This window comes from Heterocephalus glaber, unplaced genomic scaffold (genome assembly GCF_053883595.1).
Source record: "Heterocephalus glaber isolate CG9 unplaced genomic scaffold, H.glaber_assembly_v1.0 deba00001497, whole genome shotgun sequence".
In the NCBI taxonomy this organism is placed as follows: domain Eukaryota; kingdom Metazoa; phylum Chordata; class Mammalia; order Rodentia; family Bathyergidae; genus Heterocephalus; species Heterocephalus glaber.
In genome coordinates, this window is record NW_028258320.1 from 73811838 (window position 1) to 73834373 (window position 22536).

The 22536-nt window shown below is 41.9% G+C and overlaps 1 protein-coding gene across 29 annotated transcripts in view; it reads right to left on the bottom strand.

Moving 5' to 3' along the window:
• The window catches only part of Add3 (adducin 3), a 127544-nt gene extending 119152 nt beyond the window's left edge, over positions 1 to 8392 (bottom strand). For 4 of the 29 annotated variants that reach the window (XM_087185334.1, XM_087185322.1, XM_087185329.1 and 1 more), the window contains exon 1: positions 6063 to 6401. The gene's annotated coding sequence lies outside the window, so the exon portion shown is untranslated. Of the gene's footprint in view, positions 1 to 5627; positions 5865 to 6062; positions 6425 to 6933; positions 7068 to 7974 lie in introns of those variants that run through there. The other 25 variants (XM_087185336.1, XM_087185324.1, XM_087185312.1 and 22 more) reach the window with 18 other exon arrangements.
• Between the last annotated feature and the right edge of the window lie 14144 nt (positions 8393 to 22536).

The window sequence follows — 22536 nt, forward strand, 5'->3', positions numbered from 1 at the left end:
GGACTAAGCAAGACCTTGTCTCAGTAAAAAAATAAGGGGTGGGGATGTAGCTCAGTCCAAAGCCCTGGGTTCAATCCCCAGTACCATTAAAAAAAAAGTGGCAAGAGAAAGTCAAGGTTAAGAGGAACACACAGATTTAAAAAGTTGGGAGTATCTTTGCCTTTCCACCATTTTGCTTTGCCAATCTCTTTTCCCATTCCACCACCTGTGTTAATCACCTAAGAACCAGTGAAGCATTCATTCTACTCATCCAAAGCACTTAGGCCCATTCATATTACCTGAGTTCTCACCATTGCCCTTCCTCAACCACTTCCTTATGTACTAACAGGCTGACCTTGACAGAACCTTTTTCTCACATGCTCATAAGTCAAAAGAAAAGAGAAGTCTTAACATAATGCAGTTAATAGTTGACTGGCTCTAATGTCTGAAGGATTAAAACTAGAATGCTCTTAAAAGTCCCTAGGGAGGCTCGGCCTGGTGGCGTCTATCTGTAATCCTAGCACTGGAAAAGGTGAGGCAAGAGTAGTCACCTTGCCCTACATATCAAGTTAAGGACCAGTCTTCACTACATACCAAGGCTATCTCAAAAAATCAAAAGCTCCTAGGGAGGCCTTGAGGCCCAGATATACTTCTTTTGAAACTAGGGGTGGAACCCTGAGCATCACACATGCTAGGCAAGCACTCTACCACTGAACAGGTGAACTACATCCCCAGCCCACCAACCTAATATACTTCTTTAGACTTACCAAGTTAGCCTAATTATCTTCTCTGTGAGGAAACTGGGCAAATCTACCTTTCTGCTATGGTATTTAGTCATTCCAGTAGACAGGAAGATGACAAGATGAGAAAAACCACATAAAGAGGAAATGCTGTCCTTGCATTGGATGAGCTGAGCCATTGTTAAGAACATCATAGATATATTGCTGATGGTGACAAACTGAAATCATAAACCAAGTCTCTAAGATACAGAAACACTCAAGTCTTCAACTGAGTGCTCTGCTTTGCTTTTCTGCAACAGGGTCTTTGTTATGTAGTTCAGCCTGGCCTCAAACTCGTGGCAATCCTCCTGCCTCAGCCTCCCAGAGTGCTGGGATTACAGGCAACCAACAGCCACAGTAACTGAATTAAACAGGCTGACTCACATCTACACTATCCTTTCTCCTTCCATCCAAGGAAATCATACTTTCCTAGTCAGACAGGAGGGAATAAAAAACTATAAGATTAATTTAAAGGAGATGAGAGTTAAAAAAAATTTCATGGATATTCCTTGGAGTCAGGTTCTAATCTTGCTTGATCCAATGCTCACCTTGATGTCTATTTGCTTTAATGTATAATGTGAGCATTAAAATTAATCTTACTATTTTATGACTACAGTAGACTTCTTGAGACATTGGTTTTAAGGATATTATGTTGTTTCCCTTAAATTTCTCGGAATTATTTTATCCCCTGGTTGGTTGTGGGAAAACAGGTATTCCTACAACAGAAAATATGAGCTTCATAACCCAAGGTTCAAATTCTAGCTGAGTTTGAGGAAGCAGATTCTTAAATGCTAGCTAATGTATGCCTACACACCCATATTTTCAAGCCCAGTTTCAGGGAATTTGAAACAAAGAGGTTTCAAAGTTCATCTTATATCAGCAAGGCTTAGCATTTCCAACTAAGCTTTAACTAAAGCCAACATCAAAAAACAGAACTGTAACATGTAAGGTGGCAATGCTTATCAGTTTGACATCAAAGAAAGGCTCAATTTTGATGTATCCACATTATAAATATAAAACCTTATGCTGAAGCCTATACACACACCTTGTACCATAACAGTTCAGCTTTTAGCATAGTTAAGACTAGTCTACACTGTTTTCTCAACAAACTTACAAGAACTATAATCTTTTCAAATCAAAGATAGCTTTCACCCACGTTATACCTTCTCATGATCATAGTACTATTTGAATTATGACAGATAAAGTATGAACACAGCTTTCAAGAGTTAAGATTACTAGGATATTCTTCATTTAGTAAATTAGGTCTTAAGAGCCTGAAAGAGAATGTTAATGCAGCCTTTGAAAGATATTCAACCAAAAATAGTTTAAGGAAACAAGAGACTCATTATCTATGCTACCATCTAAGGCTTTAGGGTAGGATAAACAGTACTTTTGTAACATGCAAATATTTTCAATTGTGTAATTTATTTAATTTTGAATTTTGAGACTTGTATAGCTATAAAGAACGTTATTAAAACACACATGAAATAGATAAAGTAAACAAAAAGCCACAAACCTTTTGTTCTCCAACACTTTCTTTAAACAGTTGGTACTCAGTAAACATTTATTGAATAACAGCCAAGCGAATAATTCCTAACTGTATCTGAAAGGAATTGAATCCCCTAAGTGGTATGCTCACACACATACATAAGCAGTGTCCATGATTAGCTACTGCCAAAAGATATAATTACAGTAGTTCCTCCTTATTCAAGAGGATACATTCCAAGACCCCCAGTGAATACCTGAAATCAGATGGTACCAAACACCACATACATTCATGTTTTTTCTATACATACATACCTCTGATAAAGCTAATTTATAAATTAGGCAAAGAGTAACAACAACTAATAATAAAATAAGTATAACAATATACTGCAATAAAAGTTATTTACCACAATTATTTCTGAAATTTTCCATTTAATATTTTTGGACTGCAACTGACCACTGGTAACTGAAACTGTGGAAAACAAAACTTTGGATAAGGTGGGAGGGACTGCTATAAATTCACCTAAGGGACAACACACTTCTTTCGCTCAAGTCATGGTCAATGAAAGACTTCTAACTTGTGTGTTTTAGACTGGAGATGTACAAGCCATTACAGTAAAAATTTGGGACTATCTTGGCTTTTGGCCAAGAGAATTTAATCTCTGACAGAATCCACAAGATTTTATAACACTCTCACCTATACATAAAATATAGGATAATCCCTAAATTCAAATGATAAGAGTATTAACATAGGAGACAGGAAATAAAGTATTAAGGCATTCATTTTTAATCTAAATGACATGACTCAATCTATGACTGTTTAACTTCAAATTGATTTTGAGCAATTTCAAATAAATCTACTTTTAAACAGAATAGCACTATTGCTCAGACATTTAAAGGTTTTTCTCTTTAAATTCTACATATTTAATTTCTTCCAAGAAATTTAAACATCACTAAATATTAAGCAAAAAAAAAAAATGGTGTAACAGAATAACTTGTGTCTTGGAGACAGTTTGCACTTTCTTTATTCAGTATGTGTTGTTTTCATTTTTTCCCCTAACACTACATTTCACTAAATTGTCGGCAAAGAACATATCAGCTATCTATATAACTTTTTAAAGCTCCCGACTTATGTTACAATTAATTGCCTTGACATATCAACTATATTGCTATGAAGCAGCAATAAATACACAGTTCCTTGATGAATGTGAGCGACAATGTCTAAGCCACAAACTACATCTTTTCATTTAGTTACTTCTAGGCAGCAACTCAGGTGGTATTTAGAACAAACAAGTTTAAATCCACCCTAGGATGATATGGTACTGAAAATCAGAATAAAGATTGGTTCTACTGATTTAGTGCACAAACATCATTCATTAGTGCTCTCTGAGCCAAGTGGAACCCTACCCACCCATCTGGTAAATTTAAAAATAAAGACTTTAATATCTTTAGTATTAATTAAAAAGATAACATACTCTAGCATCATCACTAAATACATGATGATCAAGAGAATCCTCTTCCAAAGCCAAAAGTTGACTCCAGGAAGATGCATCACTGGCCTTCAAATTAAGCACAACTGGGGATAGTATTAATATGAAGAATGGGTGTGGCTAATCTGGACCTGCACAACTAGTAAGTAGTTTCTGGAAGGCGATTGAAGATCTTTCACTGATTTGCAACCATTACTACAGGGCAGTGATGACGAACCTTTCAGAGGTCTCAGTGATATGAACAGCCTGCTGTGGCACATGTGCCACAGGTTCGCCATCACTGCAGTAGCAGCCGGGCCCAGTGATTACACGGGCTCATTCTTGAGCCAAACTCTGGGTTCTGAACCAGCAACGTACTTAACCTCTCCATGGCTCTGTTTAGTCACTAGGTTGTTGTCAGGATTCAGTAAATTAAATCATATAAAACTCTCAGGAAAGTGCCTGGCACAGAGGTAAAGCAAATAACTACTGTACTGGCTGTTGACAAATATTTGCTGGTCTTCAGTGTTGGGTAGCACGATCCAACTGCCTTCAAAAAGATGTCATTTTATACACCAGTGATGATAAACATAAACATTTACTGAGTACAAACTATTCTAAGCACTACACATACAACACTTTCGCTAAGCTAAGGTTCTGCTATGATCATTGCCTGATACCCTACAGACTTTTCAGCATCGGCTTTTCATGTTTTCACCTGATTTCCTTCCTCAGCAGAACTGCAGCTTCTACTCTGATGACTTACATACATACTGCCTAGTGCTGCTCACCAACTGCTCTGGAATGGAAGACTTTAACCAGCTAACCTCCTGAAGGCTTACAAGTGTCAAAAGCACTTGGGCAGACAGGCCTACTTCAGGAAACCTTACAACCTCAGAAGTTGGACACCACCCTTTATCTAGGTTTTAGGACTCTGTTAATATTTATAAGGCTTGTTGATGGTATCACGCCCTCTTAATCCCCAAAACATTCTGCTTTTACAAAGAGCAAATCCATATCAGTGAGCAGAACTCACATTCAACCCAGGATAACATTACAGAAAAGGAAAAAGGTTAGAAATGGCAGTGTACAATTTTCTCGTATTTTACATTCTAAAAATAAGTAATTCCAGGTGTCACATGACCACGTGTTTACCAAACATTTCCTGATATCAGTCATGTAAAAAGCTACAACACATTAAATGTCTCATAACCAAGTATCTCAAGAAATCCTTAAATTATGTGTAATGTTTAAAATAGATACATAACTCTAGAGAGAAGAAAAATGAAACGTGGCCAAAGTTTTTTCTGGTCTTTCAGTAATCTGTTCGATTTAAACAAAATGAGATACACTGCAAGTACAATGCAATGACAACTCACATACAAAACCTTTCTACAAATGCTCCAGAAGTAACCCTATAAATGAGTCCGTGCATAACTTTCCTACAATCTTTTTACTAGACAAGTATCTTAACTAGTATCTTAAGGACAAATTACACTGTACTAACTTAATATTCACCAGAAGTCTTCTAAAACCAAAATCAAGATGTACTTAGCACAATGTAGATGGAATCCATTCCAAGAAAGGCAACCATTTCATACTCCTAAATGTAAAATGTCGCATAATTCAATAGAAACATGCACACACATAATTAGGTAGCTAGCCTCAAGCCCCAGAATCTTAGTAATTCCTTCACCAACTTTGCATATAATCCTTACTCAAAGCCTCTTGGGTGAGTTAAATCCCAAACCACTGCAGCAGGTCAACTGCAACAGCACATGTGCCAAGAATATTAGTGGTTTTCCTTACACTCCCATTTTAAACGGGCACCTACTTGCAATTAAATCTGCAAACAACAAAAAAAGTTCACCCGAGGGCATTCTTGCCCGTTTACTAGAGGCCCAGCTTTTTCTACCTGTCTGCGGTCTCGCTTCAGCTGTAACAGCATACCTCCAAAGGGGCTGGACGAGCACCAGCAAACCAGACCTGCTGCTCACTCTGCTCGTCACTCCTGGCCAGAAGTGCACCCTAACGCGTATACCTTTATAGGGGTGGTGCGTGTGCGTGTGTGCGCGCGCCCGCGCTGGGGGGCGGAGCTGAGGATGCGGGTTATCGAAGTGGCTCAACACTTTCAACTTGTTAACAGAAGCTCCTTAAATGAGAAAAAAGCAAAACAAAAACAAATCACTGCCGCCCTTCCTCCACCTCTTCAAGCGCGGGAACGCCCGCCGCCCGCCCAGTGCGCGCCCTCCGGGCTAAGGCGCTGGGGCCGCACTGCCGAGAAGTCCCACCGCGCGCCTTCCCGCCGCGGGGTCACCCAAGGCCGCCCCGCCCCGCCCCGCAGGATTACCTCGCCGGCGGCCTGCCTTGTGCTCCAGCCCTCCGCAAAGCAGCCGGGCCCGGCCGCCGCGAGCTCGGGGGTCCGCCGCAGCCGCCTCTTAAGCGCCGCTCGGTCCGGAGGGGAGGGCTCGACACGGGCAGGGGCGTGAGGAGGGAGCGAGGGAGGGACCTGGACACCGAGCAGCAGGAAGCGGCGACACTTGGGGCTCCGAAGCCTTTCGCTCTCGCAGTTTTAGAAAATTAATTTAAATCTCCTCCATTTCCTCCCCGCCACCCGCCCCTCACCCGGGCGACCGTTAGGGGCTGGCGGCTCGCGCTCCGGCGGGACTGACCGAAGTCCCCGCGAGCTGCCTCGGCCCCGCCCGAGCCCCGCCCCAGTCCCCGCCCAGTCCCCGCCCCGAGCGCCCCTCAAGGCCCGCCTCCCCCAGGGCCCTGGTCCCGCCCCTCCAGCCCCCGCCCCCGACCGCCCATCACAGGCCCTCCTCCTCCTGGCCCCGCCCCGAGCGCCCCTTCAGCGTTCCGGCTGAGCCCCCGAAGCCCCCTTCCGAGCTGCCAGCTCCGCGGCTTCGGGGTCGTGAGTGCCGCTAGGGCCTCGCGCTCGGCAGTCGTAGCAGGCGCGGCCTGGCGCTTCGACTGTCTTGCTCGGCCGTGCATCGCCCACCCCCCACCCCGACGCAAACCCGGCCGCCAGGGGGAGGAGGGCGCCTCGGAAACGTCCACGGCCGGCCTGGGGGCGAGCCCCCCATGCGCGAGCTGGACCGCCGCCGGGGTCGGGGCGCCCTGAGGGCCCGGATTTTCTCGCTGCGCCTTTGCCTTTGGGGACGCGCGCCCGCCCGGGCCGCCCCGCGTGGCTCCTCTCCGGGTAACCTTACAGAGCTGACCTCTGGGAGGCCCGGAGCCGAGGCGCTGCCTCGCAGCCCGAAAATGAACCCGAGGCCGCCAGACTTTGCAGCACTCAATCGCAGAGCTGGGGATCCAGCCACAGGTGACACCAGGCCGCCCGCCCCGCCGCCGGACACGTCCCTCATCCTGGCCTGGTCTCGAAATAGACCTCCCCGCCGCGCGCTCCCCCGCCGCCCACGGCTGGCACGGCTCTCCCGCACCGGGTCCTGCAGCACAGCCCTCCCCGCGTCGCCCCGCGCCGCGCCGTGACTCACGGCCCCTCGGGGCAGCCCCACCCTGCCAGAGAACAAACTTCGTTCTCCACCCTTATCTCCCGTCTTCCAAGCCCTGGCGACAGGCCACTTCATTTCCTTCCTCATCTGCAGACGCCTCGAATACCACACACCATCCCCCTCATCTCCATCCCCTCCCTGGCCCCTAAAAATTTGCCAATTAAATGTAGTTTCCTCTTCCCCCATATGAAGTGTGGAAAATGAATCTTGTCTTGGCACAAGCTGTGATTCATTTATCCTCGTTTTCTCTTTCCAGTGCACGGAGGCTATAGGAATTTTAATCCACCACCGGCTCCCATTTGTTCAAAAATCTAACCGTGCCTTGTTTTGAAATATTCCTAAACAGTCGTGGGGAGGGAAGACTTCCTGGCTTTAGAGAGGAAACAATATTTAGAAAATGCTCGGCTTGTCAGTTTATTCGGCATTTAAAAATATCTGCAGTGTTACAGAGAGATATTGGGAGTGGCTGGATGTTTTCTTGCATTTAAAAAGCAAAGAAGGGGGGAGCTTTGCGTGCATCAAGATTAGCCTTTTAATGAATAGTGCACACACGAAATATGCCGAGGGCACCTCTCAGATTCTAGTCTTCACTATACAGGGCATTTGCCAGTCACAAACCTAGACCCCACCATTACCAAAGGAAAACAGATTCACACAGTCGTTTTAAGCCTGTCTGATGAGCAGTCTTTGCCACGACCATGCCCTTTCCCACAGTTCCTGAGCAAAATGGGTAAACGACCTGCTTACCGCTGAAGATGCAAAGCCTTCGGGTGTGCAGGGCAGCAGTCAGCAGTCGTATGCCTGTCTTCCTTTCCTTAATGTGGATTCTGCAGTGCTGGCTGCACTGAAACCCACTGCAGCCTCAGAGCGGCGACGGCAGCTGATCCCAGTGCTGAGTAGTAAAGAGTATGACTTGGAGACTCCGCAATTACCATCAGCCACTTGCTTCTAAGAGAGGAGGGGGAATCTTTCTTAAAGGAAAGGGTTTCGGTTTTCCTCTCCACTGTTGCTTCACAAGAGAGGGAAAGGGTGGAATCAAGGAGTTTTTCTAGACCGAGTAAAGCAGTACAGCTGTGGGAGGTCAAGGTTAAAATTAACTGGGTGATTGTGGGACAGAGGCACTGATTTTAGTGCGAGTCAATGAATCGCTAGAAGCACTGGTTTTAAAGAGCCGTGCCAACTTTAGACATTGAAGTTAATAGCAGAAATAAAGATGTGTACCTTGGAACTGTAGCAATCTGTGCTAATATTTAATTTCTAATCATTGTGCATCATTATAGAAATGCTATTTGAAACTGAATACAAGAATAATAAACTAACGTGAGTGGCAGCAATAGATTCAAGTCCTGCTGACACCTACAAGCATATCAGGAATTTCAATGAATGCTAGTATTAGAAAATATATTATTGACAATTCAGTATATATTCACATGTTATAAAAATCACAATGAACTATGTTATATCTAAATTTTAGAAAATGATAAGAGTACTGCGCTAATTTCAGTGGCGATTCAACGGTCTGCAAAATTAAACACAAGTGCCTTAGGTTACTTTAAATGTGTATGAATATTATTTAGACTATTAAAATGTCTAAATAGTCTGCATTATAAACCTAAACTTTATTTTTAATAATATTCCTTGATTTAAGGACTGAGCGTCTATGACTTTTGTTTGCATAGGTGAATGTAGAGGTGTGTTCTCAAAATACAAAGAGAGAAAAGTATGGAAAATATTCTGCTGTTAATTTTCTTTGCACAACCTTTGTTGATTACCTATGTAGTCTTGAGTAAGTAGGTAACCTCATTTGGTCTTTAGTTCCCTATTTTGTAGAATGTGGACAATGGATTAAAATTTCCTAAGGTCATTTCACATTCCAAAATACTGTCATTTTATGACTTCATATGTGTGTATTTTGATTATTCAATGCAAGTATCTCCAACTCTACTTTTCCTGAAAACATGGATTAAAATAAACATTTAAAATGTATAACCACCATTTGTTATTCACTGCTAATTTGAAATTATTTTGTGAAATTTTGTAAAATGAATAAACTTACTTTCATGTGAATTATGATTGCATACCCAACTACGACCAGTTTTTCTGAAGCAGAACCCAAACTCCATATTGTTAAGGGTACCAGCTGACTGGAGTAATTTAGTGTGTGTTAAATATAACTGAGACATTCACCATCCTCAGATGATAGAATTGGAACATGTTTTAGAGCGCACCTACTGCAAATCTGTAATTTTACAAGTGGGGAACATAGAAACTTGGAAGAGCAAAATAGGAACAGTATTAGGAACAGAGCTGGGATTAACTTCACTCTACACACAAAGCAAATAAATTCACAATACTTATGAACACTCACATTTGGGGCCAGGCAGGACCAGTCAAAACAACAGAAAATGACTACACTCAAGACACTCTGTGCGGGCAGTATAAACTAAAGAAACCTATTCAACAAGGACTGACAGTGCACATCAGTGTTAGTACAGAGTCTGCCTTCAGGTTTGGAGGTTTATGCTAGTAAGAGAAGAAATTTTTCCAGGAAAATGTTTTTAAAAAAGGAAGAAGATGACGACCACCTTGGGGAACCCATACCACCAATGAGCATATTCTTGCTTATCTTCCAACCAAATGACAAGAACTTCAGCCACTCTGGGGAATATTTCTTTGTACCTGTTCTCGCCTCTTTCCTTCTGTCTACATCCTCAACCATGCCTACCTAGAGGAAAAGTTCTTTTTTGCAGTCAGGGAGGGAAAATGTTACAGAAAATTATTTCTGACCTTCTGAAATACTTTTTGGCTATTGAAAGCTTTGTGCTCTGCACGAACATTTTCCCTGAAATCTTGATCTGGTTATTCCTAGGTGGGAACCTGCACTAACCTGAGCCCAGTCAACCTAGTTTCAGGGTTAAAATCTGCATTATATTAGATGATATAGCAAATTTCTTGTTTTGTGTACCTGGCAGGTACACAGTTTATCACCTTCAGTAAAAAGGAAAAAAAAAAAGCCTCCTACAGGGAGAGAATGGAAGGAAATTAGTTGCCTAGTTTTGCATCAGTTGTTATCTTGCTTCTCTGCAAGGAAGTTTTTCATTTCACCTACAAAGTGATAAAGATCAATGAATAAAGTGATGATTATCTCTATAATTCAAAGTAAGCACCCTGAAAAACTTAAAATGCATTTCTTTGTATCTTCCCAAAATATAAAGCGGTTTCTTATACAAAAACACCTAATAGATACTTTTTAAACATGAATGCACGATTTAATGAGTGAATTGCCCCCAAATACCCTGAAACTGATTACAAAGTGTTTTTGTTTGTTTTTAATTTGCATTGTCCAAAACAACTGACTCCATTTTACACTTCCCTTTTCCAACACAGCCATGATCTGAAAGACACAACCTCCTTTCTGTGGAGCTCTTTAGGCAGGCCTGATTTGTATTCTCCAATTAAATTGTAGCCACAAATCTCCACATGAACCCTGGGTAGATCAAGCAGTAGCAGAGACACTTCCTGCCAAGAAAACACAGGCTTAAGTTTCAAATCCTGGTGTTCTCCTTCTAGCTGTGACACCAACGGGTTATGTGACTTTGAACAAGTTTCTTGACATGTTTGTGCCTTTGTTTAGCCATCTTTTAAGTGGTGCTTGTAGATTATAATGCCTGCTCTACCTATTTCATAGGGCTGTTGTGAAACTCAAATGAGATATAAATGTAAAACTGCTTTGAACTTTTCAAAGCACAACGTAAGTATAAGGTATTATTATAGGCTGATGTATTTTGAATCATTTTTCTGGTTCAAGGGACTTTACCCTAAATAACCTGTTTTACTACTTATTGTTTTAGAAACCAAACAAGTTTATCTCTCTTCTCTCACTCTGTACACACACACACACACACACACACACACACAAACACACACCCCTGCTGTTCCCAATTTAACAACTTCTCAGCTTTGAGGATTTCCCCCTGGGTTGGGAAATATGCATCTGCAGTTGAAAATGAAGACCCAAGAGTTTATAGAGTTCTCTCTCCCTATCCCACCCCTGTCCAAATTTACCTTTTCAAAATTCTCAGACAAGAAAATAAACTTAATGAAGCACAGCAGCCTTTTCACACTATGTAGTGTCATATATTTATCAGTGGGCTAGATGAGCTGTTCATCTGAAACGGCCCTGCTACATACATTTTGATCACTCTTTTATGCCGAGCTTGTCTGGAAGGTACTTGGGGAACAAGGCAGGGAGGACTGACAGGGAACTCACGCTAATGAGTTCTCCGTTCCCCAAGGAGACATAATCAGGGCAAAGGACTCATGGATTCATCAACATATTTTATTAGCACTATGTGACCTATATGATTTATTTTAAAGGAATCATCACAGTTAAACACCTGACAGATTCTTGTACAACTGTTTATATAATTGAGTTTAATAAATTCCTATGACTTCCATGGTTTCCTATAGCATCCTATTTGTGTGTGTGTGTTTATTTTAATTTATTTTCTATTTGGTGAATTAAATGATCATGACTAACTAAATAAGCAAATAACTGCTACAAATAAGGTACTCCTAATGAGAAGTCCACTTAAAGATTGGACATAAAAACTCATACGAACTCAACCTATGAGTTATTAGATTCTTTCTTTCTTGTTTTTTTTTTGTTTGTTCTGGTGGTGGTGGTAGTGGCACTGAGGATTTGAACCCAGGGCCTTCATACTGAGCTACATTCCCACCCCTTTTTAAATTTTCTTTCTTTTTTTTCTGAGGCAGGGTCTTGCTAAATTGCCCAGGCTGGACTTGAACTTGAAATTCCCCTGCCTCATCCTCTCAGAATTCTGGGATTAGAGGCATGTGCCACCTGGACCCAGCTAAGTCATTGGTTTCTATGTAGAGAAACTGTAAAATAAATGCAAAGGATACATTTACTGTATGAAACCTAAAATATGTCAGTTGTATATACATTTTTTTCATCCTATGGCCATGTGTCATAACACTACCTGTTAATCTTAAATATTTATATTCCATGATCTTAGAACAAGTATTTTAATCCTTATGTCTGTACTTCTAGAATGTGATCAGGAGCCACCTGCAGCAAAGTCATTTGGAGAGTTTCCTGAAATGCCGATTCCTGAGCCCACAGCAGATTTACCAAAATGGAACTGTTTCGGATGGAGTCCTAAGTGTCCTCCTGCACTCCCACCCCTCTGGCAGGTGATTCTCAGGCAGGCCTGTCCAAGCAGCACTATCTTACAGAATCAGTGCAGAGTGTGAGTTGAATCCGGGGACAGAATGAATGAGATGCAGGGGGCTCTTTTTTTTTTGGTACCGGGGATCGAAGTCCAGACCTTACACTTTCCAGGCAGGCAGCGGAACCACTGAGCTAAATCCACCCCAACCCCCACCCCCCGGCCCAGGGTTCCTTTTTATTATGCGAGGAGGATTCAGAAAAGGATGAGCCTGGCTGCACTTTTTTAAAATCTCGGGTAAGATACTCAACCTCTCAGAGCCCTAGTATTCTCATCTGTTAGATACATATTTCATAGTCTCGTGAAGATGACATGCTATAACTGTGGAGAGTTTCTATTCCACTGCCTGGCACATAATGGAACTAAAGTTTATGTCCCTCTTTCCTTGTTCAAAAATGAGTTCCCACGTACATTCTTTTTGTACAGGGTACTTGTGCTTGATCAAGTAATATGAACTCTTGCTTTAAAGATAGCTAATACTTTGGGTTTTTAAAACATGCCAGTGCTGGGCTGTAGCTTAGTGGTGCAGGACCTGCTTAGCATGTGCCAGGTGTGTGATTTCAATCCCCAGCACCAAAAAATAAAACATGCCAAACTGAGTGGTATATAAAGACATGTTTTCACTTCATACCTACAAGAACCCTTAGGGGTGGGTAGTGTTATTATTTTCACTTTTACAGATGAAGGAACTGAGCCTCAGAGCCCCAGTCTTACTTATGTAACTTGCCCAAGCCCTCATAGAAAGAATTAGCAGAGCTGGGATTCAAACCCAGGCTTTCAGACTCCAGAGCCTAATTGTCATTGTCCTGTATGTTCTGTATATTCTGTAAGCACTCAAGTTTCAACACATATATAAATGTATAAATATGATCATAGGTAGAATATATCTAGAGAGATATAGATAGATATAAATAGATAGGTCAGCCTCTTGGGCAGAATAAACAATTGCAAAAGTGGAGTTTATAAACACTCAAGAAATATTGACAAGTGAATGCTATAAATTCCTTAAGTAGTTTTAGGGGTACCAGGTATTGAACCTAGCACCAAGGGCCTCACACATGCTAAGCATGTGCTCTGTCACGGTGCTCTGCCCCAGCACTGCCCCTCCCATAATTTCCTTATTTTAGAAGCCTTCAGTAGTTGCCTATAAAGGATCATGGCACACATAGTAGATGCTCAAATGCAGTTATTGAAAGAGCTTGTGGCAGCACACAATTTAACCAGCTGTCATGCCCAGACCTAAGTTTTTAAACAAAAATTGCAGACCAAATTGATCTAATTTTCTAGATCAGCTTCTATCGGAGTTAACCCAAGTCTCCAAATCTCAGAGCTGCAAATAATTGCATTATTTGCAACAAATAGTTCTTGAGCCCTTGTTATGAAAGATTTATTAGTTTGACATTGGGAGGACTATAAAAAAACCCTTAAATATAGCATATGCCCTAAACACTGAGTTGAAAAATAATATGCAAGTGTATGAAGTCACTAGATTGCAAAATTAGCTTATACAAGACAATAAATATGAAGCTCCTAGCAAATGGGAAACATAGAATGGAAAACAAATGATAAACATAATTAACTGCTTTCTTATCAATATTATTTTCTATTTTAATAATTATTAAGACACAATTATTGTTTTACTAGCAATATGAAAGAATAAAAATTGTTTTAGCTACCATTTAATGAATGATTGTATCAAGTACTGTGCTTAGAATTCCATTGTTACCATTTAATCATGCTATCAATTCTGTTAAGTCAGTATCGTCAGTCCTGTTTCTCAGGTGAGGAAACTGAGGCTCAGAGAGGTTAAATAACTCACTCAAGGTGCACATTTAATAAGTAAATCTGCAAATGGAGTCAAGAAAGAAAAAAGTCAGCTCCTGCTGGAAAAAACAGAGATAATGTCTCTGAGTAGGAAGAACAGAATTTTCATGAGGGAAAGATGGAGAAGAGGGGTCTTCTGTTGATGGAGGTGGAGGGGCGCAGGATGTATGTGCACTTTCTCGGACAGTCCCATGGTACTGTGCTCAGGGATATGCTCATGGTGAATGCATGACTCAGGTCCCTTGCTGAATAGGGACAGGAAGTCTGAAGTATGTTGACAGAATAGCAAGTAAACCTGTTTGCCTGGAACGAAGAGTTTGGGTAGGCCAAAGTTAGGATTTATGTTGTTCACAAACACATAACTATGCATTTACTCTTAGCTCAAAGTTCCAAGAAGGAATTTAACCTGTTACCCTGAAACACGGAGCCTTCATTTCCACAGAGCTGTTTAAGTTGCCCCGCCTCCAATTACCTTCCGTTAAACCACTGTCTGATTTTCACTTACTGAGGCCACAGTGTTGGTGGAATTCCTGCCATGTGCCAGCCACTTTTGGAAGTACTAGGGATGGAGCAGTGAACCTTTGATTGTACTGGGAAAACACAGATATTCCTGTGCAAATGAATCAATAAATAGGGTCATTACAGATGCTAAAATAAAACAGACCATTGACAATGACTGTGGTGGGTGAGGAGGTACTTTGTCAGGATGAGCTGAGACCCAAATGATCTGTAGTTGGCAAGTGGAGGGACAACTAAGTTCAAGAGGCAGGACAAGCCTGGTGTGTCTGTGCTGAAGGAAGAGGCCAGGGGTTGAGCACTGTGATGGAGGGGAAGAGAGGCTAGAGATGAGGCCAGAGAGCTGGGCAGGGCCTGGGTCACGCAGGTCTCGTGCGCCAAGGTGAGGAATTTGACTTTTGGAAAGTTTTCCCTTTTTGGTGCATGTGGTACTAGGGGTTGAACCCAGGGCCTTTGCACTCAGTTACATTCTGAGTCTTCTTTATTGTTTATTTTGAACCAGGGTCTTGCTAAGTTGTCAAGTTGCTCAGGCTGGGCTCAAACTTGTGATTTCCCGGCCTCCGTTTTCCAGAGTGCTGAGATTACAGGCACGTGCCACCAGGCCCGGCTGACTTTCAGAAGATTTTAAACCAGAGGGAGATATGATCTCATTTGTATTTTTTTGGGGGGGTACAGGGGATCAAACTCGAGTCTTTGCACTTGCGTAGCAGGCGGTGAAACCACTGAGCTAAATCCCTGGCCCTCATTTGTATTTTTGAAATTTCACTCTGGCTGCTGTCTGGACAAAGTACAGAAAGACAGGAGTAGACACTGGGAATCACTTAGCAAGCCATTAATGTCAGCCACACAGGAAAAAATTGGGCCCCTGGAGAGAGCAGACAGGCGCGGACTTCTGTCTCTTCGGGAGGGAAAGCTGATTTGCCTTATTGATGGAGTGCATGGTGTGGGTGAGGGAGAGGAGATGATCAGATACATCTTTGGGTGGAGTACCTAGGTAGATGGCAGGACCATTACCTAAGACGGAGGGAACTTGAGACGAAACAGTATGGCAGGTAAAAGCGAACCTTTCTGTGAAGCTTGAGATTACCCTCTTTTCTTCCTTCAGAGAAATTATTGCACTCGTTAATTTTTTTTATATTTCTTCACCATTAATTTCCTCCTCTTAAGAGCCTTCAAAAGAGTAAGAACCTGACTTACTTTGTCCATTGAGTCTAGAACACGCACAGGTGCACACAGGTACACAGTATAAGCTCAAAAACATTAGGATTTGTTGAGTCTGGTTTGGTGATTCTCAAACTTAACTGTGCACATCCGAATTGCCTAGGTAGACCAGGTTATTATCATAACTATAATCCCAGCACTCTGGGAGGCTGAGACAAGAAGATCAAAAGTCAGAACTCAGCACGGGCAATTTAGAGACTTAGTGAGATCCTGTCTCAAAATAAAAATAAAATAAAAAGGGCTGAGGATGCAGCTCAGTGCAAAGACATCGAATTCATTCTCCAGTACTGCAAATGAATAAAGTAAAACAAAACAAAACAACCTGGGCAACTTATTGAAAGTTTAGGATCAGCAGCCCCCTCCCTAACCTGAGCCAACCAAACTCCACTGTGGTGAGCTGGGCCACATACAGGAAGTGCACATTTAGCCAGCACTGTAGATGGGGAGTGGAGTTCAAGTTCAAACAGTAGTTTAGATGTGTCAGTGATCACTCAGACCACCCTGTAGTGATGTTTCTCATTGCTGAGACAAAATACCCGACACCCACAACTTAAAGGAAGAAAGGTTTATTTCAGCTCACACTTTGTAGAGGTTTCAGTCCATGGCTGGCTGGCTCCAAGGCAGGGTGGCATGGCAGAGGGGCATGACAGAGGAGAGACAGTCCATGGCAGGGTAGGCAGAAAAAAGCAGCAGCAGCGAGCTTCCCCAGTGAGCCTACTGGTCGGTCCACTCACACCCACGGCGGGTCTTCTGTGTTCAGTAGATTCATTCAACAACACCCAGAACTACGCTAATCCAATCAGCAGACTGACCCAGTTATCACACCCATAATTCAGTCTCACACTCCTTGATCCAGTCACTATCCCAGAGCCCCACCTATGAGTACATGAGGCTTTGGGGGGACATCTGGGTATAAACCATAGCAAGTGAAGGCTATGGCGTATGATTTTAAGGCTTCAATAATATATTCTCTCATTCTTTTTCTCTTTTTGGTACCAGGGATCAAACTTGGGAGAGTGCGCTTTCCAGGCAGGTGGTGGAACCACTGAGCTAAATCTCTGGCCCTCAATGATACATTCTCAAATATAGTCAAATCACGAAGTGTTCATTTAAAAGCTTTTTGAGGGAAGACCAGTGAAAGAATCCTAGTGTCCCTTCTGTCTTATTTGAATTCTTGTAGGGTCATTGTGTGCACAAAAGTGGCCACCTAAATGCTAGGATTTCAGGGGTGGAAGACAGTCTTTTCTTACTGCATCCCCAAAGGGTTAGAATTCCCTCACTAGATTACAATAGATTACAATAAATGTGTATTTTTGTTTGCGTGGTATCCATTTCATTTTTCAGAAAGAATGCCCCAATATTCCTCTGCAAAGCCTCTTCACCTCAGAATTTCAGTTTGGGTACCCTACCTTCCCTGAAATACGAATGGCCCAGGCTGGACTAGCCAGGTGTTCCTTCTCTATTTTTTTTTTCCCCTCCAGTCCAGAAGTTTTAATCCAGGGCCTCAGGCATTCTAGACAAGTGCTCTGCCACTAAAATACACCTGCACACCGGCCCCCCCCCCCCCGCCCCGGCCCTTCCCTCTCTAGTCTTTGAGTTTTTAGTAGAACAGTTCAAAAAGAGAAAAAGATCTGAGTTCTCCTCAAGGGAGTTCCCTGAAGAAAATCTAAGAAACTACTTCAAAGATCTCACAGGACTCACACGGCTCTAGTCCTTTCCCAGGCACGATTTTTCAGCTTTTTCTTCAGTGTGAGTTCTGAGCCTTTTTCTTTGAATAAATCCTTGTCTTGTTTAAGTTAGAGTGATCTCAGCTGCTTACCATGTAATCTATGACAGTGATTAAAAACCTTGCAATTTACAATTAGAGATAAAGTTTCAAAACAAATCCTTCCAGAGAGCAGTAATGCATTGACCTAAAATTTCACTGAAGTGTACGTGTTTGAGAGCAGAGCCGTACAGAACACTTCACCAGGTAGAAGGGCTCCACACTTGACATCAGTCGTACCACTGGAGTGGGACACAAATTTGCCTTGTGTGTACTCATGAGATAAGCGCCTTGCTGGAAACTCTCGATGACTTTGATTTGTAATTTCTATACAGCCCCGTCAGCTACTGAATTTCTTCCTTCAGGCTAAACTTCCAGGGTAAGCCTTCCAAAGCAGTGCAAAATTACTAGGGCACATAAACCTAAGACATCAATTTGTGACATGAGACCTCATAACCTTAAATTTAGTTCTCATTTCCTTGCGTGGTCCCCAGGGGAAAAAGGAACATCCTGTCCTTTTAGTAATGTGGGTTAAATCCTAGTCATTTGTTGACCTCCCTCCTCTCTTTACTTTTAGAAAGACTTATAATGCAAGACTCTAATAAATTAATAATTTAACATATCTTAGGAACAATATCCTCTGAACAAGTTTTTCACAATCTCCTTCACAGTGAGAAATTAAGTAAGAACAGATAGTATGCTGAAGAAAGCCAATAGCATTTGGAGTGTGAACCACACCCTGGGAAAGATAATAAACATGTTACAGTTTAACAGCAGTCATAAAAATGAAATCCAATCACTTGGAGATTATACACAGTACAAATAGAGATCAAATATAAAAAGACAGCCTAGTTAATTTTATTTAAAAATTTAATTGTGGTTGCTATTTGTGCAAACTAAATGTAACAGCATCTAGATATAAAATTATATTGATTCTGTATGGCTGACTGTTTTCGTTTCAAATGTGTTGGAGGGAGTCATCACCACTTTTATTGTGAAAGTATGTGATAGTATCACTAACATTTACTGAAGACCTACTATCTGTCAGGTACTGTTGTAAGTAATGTAGATCATTTCATGTACTCCTTACAGCACCATCTGGTATTACCCTCTTATACCTACTTAGAAACAATGGAACCGAGGCACTGAGAAGTTAAGAGACTTTACCAGATTCTTTACTAGATCGAAGAGCTAGTTGAATGTCCACGACAGGGTGACTTCAGAATCCCAGTTCTCACCTTCTCTCTGTCCACCGTCCAACACTGCTTGGCCAATTCATGAGACAGCACCCAATCTTGCCTTTTACCTTCTAACCCTCTCTCTGCATGTTTAAAACTACATTTAAAAAACTTCCTGAGCCAGATAGACAAAATAATTCGGCTTTCTGGGAATCAAATTGCTTGGTCGTTAATTGTTAACTCAACAGTAAGCCTCTCTAACAGCCTTTATGGCAATTTACTTACCCAGGTTTTACATTAAGTTAAGTGGTAGGAATTTAGATATCTAATGGTATAAGTCAATGCACGGACAGGCCCGAAGTTCAAATTCAGCTTTTTTGAATTCTGTTGTAGAGGATTGGGGATGAGAGGATGGTTGTAGCATCCCTGTTACAAAGCATCTTCTGAGCCTGGGCCTCAAATCCGGGAACCATGTGAGTATGGGGTCAGGGTGCCGCCCACTGCAGGCCTCCTACTGTCAGACAGCTGGTCTTCCCGAAGTCTGGCCATGACACACATACTTCAGCCCAGAAAGTGCTCTTCTCCTTTCCTCCCCCTCTCTCCCCTCCCCGCTCTTCTACTCTGCTCCTCTTTTCTACTCCCTCCCTATTTCCTAAGTTACCGGGAATTGAACCCAGGGCCTTCTCACCGAGCTGCGTCTGCAGCGCTGTATTATTTATTTATTTGTTCATTCATTTTTGAGATAAGATCTCACAAAGTCGCTAAGTTGTCCACTCTGTGCTCAAACATGCAGTCCTCCTGCCTCAGCCTCCCACAGTGCTGAGATTACAAGTATGCACCCCCATGCCCAGCTCAGGTGGTAGTTTCTTAAAGACCTTTCTGAGTCTTTTTTCTTTTTCTTTTCCACCTAATGGGAAGACAGAATTGATATCGCCTTGATTGCTTTTCAAGAGATTGACAGAGTTTTTGCAAGACGCACTGGGGATTAGGCTTGGTTTTTGCATTTTTCTGGGAGTATTCCAACTCCCACTCCTACCCTTTCCCATACTGCTGCTTTTTTGGGGGGTGGGTATATATTGCCAAGACATTTATTACAACAGTGGATTAGGAATCCAAAGCATTAAAAACGTAGAATAATATAGAGTAATATCAACTGGTCCTGTGCCAGACTGTCTATTCTACCTCTGTTCTTAGAAGAGAAAGAAGGGGAAAACGAAATCATGACACTTCCCTGCTTTCGATCATATGCTGGTTGTAGTATATTAAGATGGAAACTAGATTAGTCAAAGTCACAACAAATAGAGATTCAGCATCTATGAAGATAAGATGCTCGAACGTCTAAAATCTTGGAAGTGTCTTCCAGTGAAAGTCAGTAGAAGAGTTACCATGTTCCACACCAGCTGGGTGTGGACAGGAGCAAAGCTCTTGCTCATTCTGCCTTTCTCTTCCCCTATCTGTAAAATGGGTGTGGGAGTCAAATTACACATCTGTGGACTTAGCAAAGGACTTGGAAGTTGTTTCATCCAGCATCCTATCCACTGCAGGAATTTCACCCCGGGTCTTCCTGACAGATTACCTGTCACCCCTCCTCCCAGGAAAGGGCCAGATGTTCCTCCTTATGGTACCAGGGAGTTCCCAGTTGGCAACTTGAAGGGCAAGAGAGACAGTCCAATTCAGTGGAAGGAAAATCAGGCCAACCTGAGTCTGGACCTCAACTTTATTTCTTCATTTTTTTAATTTTAATTTTTTTGTACCCGGGATTGAACTTGGGACCTTGTGCTTGCCAAGCAGACGTGGTGCCACTGAGCTACATTCCTGGCCCTGGACCATCAATTTTAGATTAGCTATAAAATCTTAACAAACTGCATCAGTTCTATGAGGCTCAATTTCCTCATTTATCTGATGAGTATATTTATCTGATGGGTATATATGGGAAAGTTTGTTGGGAAGATTAGAAATAATTTTTATATATATAATGTCTTGACATAAGTGATGCTTCTTAAAATGATTTTCAAGAGGTTTCTTTTTCATAGAAAGCAACAAAATAAATATTTATTGAGACCTGTGGAGTTTTCTTTCAAGTTCTTATTAATCCACCGATGAGTACAGTGCCCCTGTAATCCAATCCCCTTCCTAAAGCCCTACCTCTGAATGCATGAGCCTTCAATCTAGATCTAAATCATAACAATCCCTTTCAAATACTCCCCCTCCAAACAAACACTTACTCCATCATTCTTGCCACCTTCTGAAACTTTGTTCTGAAACTTTCTCAGCTTTTTCCTTGCTCCAGTCCAAAATAAATAGTCACTTCTTAATATATATTTCCCTGCATTTCCTTTCTCAATCAATCCACATGTTCTTTCACTTGTGCAATTTTAATAGAGATGAAGACATGTGTATGCTGACCAGGGGAAAAACAGTCCCCAGTCGAGATAGAATTTAATGTCTTACTTGAAGCATAAGAGGCTTCTGAATATTGCTGCCAATATATATGAAGTATGACAGAAAAATATGATAAGCACTTACATTTCAAAACATTTATTACAATAAAAGAAATACTGCCACTAATTTGTGTCTTAATTACTTTCCTGTTGCTAAGAGACAATACACAACACCCAAAACTTAAAGGGGAAGAGGTTTATTTTGGCTTACAGTTTTAGTGGGTTCAGTTCATGACCAACTGGCTCTAAAATAGAATCAAGGTAGAAAGGTCATGGCAGCCAGCAAACAGAGAAAAGAGGAATCTGGGACAAGAATACATCTTTCCAGGTCATTCCCCTGTGACCCAAATCCATCCAGGCCCCACTTCCTAACAGCACATACTGCTCTGAACTCATCAGATTAATCCACTGATGAGTAAGCACCCTCATGATCCAATTACCCCTGATTGAATAAACCCTTGGGGGGACATTCTAGATCTAAACCATAACAATCACCCTCAAAATACTCCCCCTCCAAGTGAGTACTTATCCCATCACTCTTGCCACTTTCTGAAGCAGTTCTAGAAGTTCTCTTCCATGAATGTTTTTAGTTGTGCTGGCATGGCTGCTTCGATGCCCTGACTCAATTCAAAATACCTACCTTTCATAGTCATTTTGACTTTGGGGAATAGCCAGAAGTCATGTGGTGCGATATTTGGTAAATAAAGTAGATAAGGACACACTGTAATGCTTTTAAGAGCCTGCCTTTCCATTGGATAGAACTTGGCAACAGCATTCACTGTATTTTAGCACACCTCATGAAGACAATTATGAAAAAGGGCTTCCGGAACTGCTTTAGAAAGTGTCAAGAACAGTGGGATAAGTGTGTTCAAAGCAAGGTAGGGCTGGGGATTTAGCTCGGTGGTTCTGCCACCTGCCTTGCAAGTGCAAGGTCCTGAGTTCAATTCCCAGTACTGGGGGGGGGGGCAAGGGAAAGTATTTTGAGTATTTTTTAAATTTAAACATTTCATTCATTATATATTTTGGTCACCTCATGTATTTGGCTTCTAAAATAAAGAATAGTTTGGGTAGAAGCTAAAATGTGCCCTGGAGTAGAGAACATGTTAACTTTA